The 3516-nt window shown below is 39.2% G+C and overlaps 1 long non-coding RNA gene across 1 annotated transcript; it reads left to right on the top strand.

Annotated features, from left to right (window-relative positions):
• The first annotated feature begins 818 nt into the window (after window positions 1–818).
• LOC147302362 (uncharacterized) lies at window positions 819–3102 on the top strand. The gene is made up of 5 exons (XR_015127097.1): window positions 819–829; window positions 902–962; window positions 1419–1498; window positions 2343–2379; window positions 3006–3102. It is a non-coding gene; the product is annotated as an uncharacterized LOC147302362 (long non-coding RNA).
• The last annotated feature ends 414 nt before the right edge of the window (window positions 3103–3516 follow it).

The following is a 3516-nucleotide window of genomic DNA, read 5'->3' as shown; positions in this document are numbered from 1 at the left end:
AGCAGTGTATACACGATACACTGCTAACATGGATGTGCTATGCCATCAGTAAACGCCGACAGCATTCACTGTTAGCATAGCACATCCATGTTAGCAGTGTATAAATGGCTGGTTTAGCATATATTAGCACAGGTATCAATAAAGGACTACCGTATTGACCACTTTTACTAACCTCAGGCAGACGGACAGGCGCTCTGCAGGTGGGATTGAGCGCCTGTAATTGGTGTCTAGGCGGGCGATTCTGGGACCGACACGGGAAAGCAGGTCCTCAAACTGGCCGGGTGACAGACGATGATATCGCTGGAATCTGCCGTCATCCAGGCGCAGCTCCTGGAGCAAATGGTGAAACTCACCAAACTGCTCACGCGCCTGGAGGACCTGATGGACCCAGGTACGGCGAGGACGTCTTTTACGCTGCTGCTCTGCTCTCCACAGTACATAGAGAAGGGAGACTCTCTCTTCAAGCGCTAGCTCGATAGCTGCCATCTTGCAAAACCAGGTCTGGCACAACTCCCTCCCACATTCCTCCCACATTTCCGGTTCACGCGCGTCAAAATATGATATTTTGACGCGCGATGGATTTTTCTTGGACACGCGTTGAGACGCGAATGTACACGCGTCAAATTAGGGGCGTTTGGGGCGTTTTATTCGCGTCCATCGCGTTCGGTGTGAACACACCGTTATAAAGTTTGTGGATATAACAATTAAAATTCCTCACAAAGTTGAAACAACTTAAAACTTTTCTGTTCGGTTAACGATTCAAACAGTTATAATTGTACATGGCTTAGAAGTTAAGAGTAAATACTGCTTTCTTAATTATGATTTTTGAGTAAATGTTTTTTTCCGAGCTCCGCATGTGTACGTCATGACGTCTTCTCTCTAACCTGAACGACGTTGTCAGAAAATTATGTTCAATATGGCTGCCCTTCTCGAGCGACTGGAGAACACATTTGGAGAAACTTGTAAGTAAAACGGAACCTTCGTTATGTTTATTTTTTCTGTAAAAAAGCAAGTATATTAATATGTTGCAGCCAATAACTTGTTTTCGAATGCGCTGTTGTGTTAAAAAGCACAGACCCAGGTGGTGAATAGTTGTTCGCTGTTGTTCGCGCTCTTTTTCAAACATAGATTATGTCGTCAGTTTTAACCGATTAAAACACAGTTTTACTAAGAATCACACATAAAGAAAGGGTCTTAGTGATATTTTAACGACCCCTTGCCAACGCAAGAAAGTTGGCGTTTTTACAACAGCAGCCTCATTCTTCGGCAGGGTTTTTTTTTTCTTCTTCTCATTAGCATCATTCAAAAGTGACTTAGCTAGCAGTGGCAACTTCTATCTAAAACAATTGAAATATAGCAAGGTGTTGTATATTTAGTGTGCTAATAAGGTTTTCAATATTTTTATTTTTTCTTCCAAGGCTGAAGACCAAAGACAAAAAGACAGAAGAAAAAAAAAATTCAGACTGCAATTAATTTCAGGTGGAGACAGTAAACACAGGTGAGTTGAAAGATCTATTGAAGAGTCCTTTCTTCATGGCCATTAAAACATTTTTAGGTTAAAAGACCTGTGTCATGAATCGCTGTGCGGCAGGCAGGAGTTGGACCCAAAATGCAGGACTCAGACTCAGGGGATGAACTCAAAATCACAGCTTTAATTGCTGGTCACAGAAAACGAGCATACAAAACTAAACTGGGAAAATATAAACTCACAGCTTGCAGCGAGGCACACAAGGAAACACACAGCTTGAGGGACGACACAGCACTGACTCAGAGAAACACAGGGTTTAAATACACTGGGAAGTAACGAGGGGAATGAGACACAGAAGGAGAGCACAGCTGGGAGAAATCAGAAGTGACGAGACAAGGGAGCAAAGTAGGATACACTCACATGAGACACAGACCTTCAAAGTAAAACAGGAATTAGCACAGATGCAAACTAGACTAGGGGAGACAGAGCCACTAAGACACAGAGGGCGGCTACTAAATACTCAGAGAACTAAACAGAATACAAGAAAACCAAACTAAGACACTACACTAAAGAATAAGCTGGGACAACAAAGAGAACTAAGAACATAATACAAAAAACTCAGAGGCACAAGAAACTCAAAACACTGGGTCACTGACCCAGGACCGTGACAACCTGTCTTTTTTTAAATCATGCCCTGGCTTTGTCACACTGAATCATGTTGAAAAGATCTACTTTCATGGCTCCCCCCATTACCATTTCCTTGTACTTCTTTCTACCAGTCTATTTTATTTTGTGACATTAACATCTTAAATGTACCCCTAATTATTAATAGCTGTGTTAGTATTTATAATGCTTTTTTTTTTATCATGTGCAGATCTACCAAGGGTCAGTGGCACAGTTCACCTTTTGTGGTAAGTTATAACACTTCATATGTGGTCACATAAGTAAGTTGTTTCATCAGTTGTTCAGTTCTTATAAAATGTTGTATAATTGTACCAAATCACTGAGGATACATCCAATGTGTAAATCACAATCAACAATTTTACTGTGATATTCGCTCGTGTTTAGAGAATCTCCATTATCTTTGTTACTGAGTTTCCATTTTTGTAGGGCCAAATTTGTATTAAAAATTAATATTTTCATATGATGTGAAATGACTCAATCATTTCTAATTTTTAGAAGAAACCATTCATTAAGTCCCTTAAGGTGAAGATTTCATATATTGATAATGATAAAATTAACACAAATTAAAAGTTTCACTGATAAACACACAATTTTTCCTTGCTTTGAACCCCATGTTCTATATAGATTACAGCTCTGATCTGGAGAACACTATTTTAAAATACTGTGTAGGGTTTTTGTCAAATGATTAAGAAACAGACTCTCTGTCACAAGAGACAGAAAGGTTGTATCTTAAAAGAAAAGTCTCCAAAATTTAGTAGAGTCTGATGTCATGCAGTTTCATAAACATGTAGTCTCCCCAAAGAATGACACCTGAAAACTTTGCGTTAAATGAACTTTTCTTTTCCCTTTTTAGGATGCGCCTGATATCAACGTGAAACGCACTGCAGTACTTCGTGCCCTTCCTGTATACCTGTGGGAGGAGGACCCAGAATTATTTTAGACATGTAATGTAAGTGTATTTTTGCATTACTTAAATTCTGCCAGTAAGATAAAATGCTATGGATTTTTTTAAATACAATTTAATACCCTAGCAGCTACCAAATTGTACAAACAAAATACCCTCTCTTTAGAAAACCCTCACACACAAACACACACAGGTCAGGAGCAGGGCACAGGCGTATCACAGCACTATGGCTATGCTGCAGGTGGCCCAAAAACCAGGCTGAAGTCAAGATCTAGTTTCTTTTTGAGATAAAGTCATGAAATAAAAAAATACTTTTTTTTTTAGAAAAATAACAAAAATACAAATTATGTAATGCAAGAAGCTAACACGTTAATGTACATTTTTCAAAAAAAAGTAGAGTACCCTAACTCGTTACAAAGTAACCCACTACACTGCTGAATGTTTTGCTAGATTACAGGTC

This window comes from Aulonocara sp. 'chitande type north' Nkhata Bay, linkage group LG23, assembly GCF_057382095.1.
Source record: "Aulonocara sp. 'chitande type north' Nkhata Bay isolate Kocher_YH1m ecotype deep benthic linkage group LG23, A_spYH_male_GT1.1, whole genome shotgun sequence".
NCBI classification, from domain to species: domain Eukaryota; kingdom Metazoa; phylum Chordata; class Actinopteri; order Cichliformes; family Cichlidae; genus Aulonocara; species Aulonocara sp. 'chitande type north' Nkhata Bay.
This window is presented reverse-complemented; position numbering and strand designations above follow the sequence as displayed.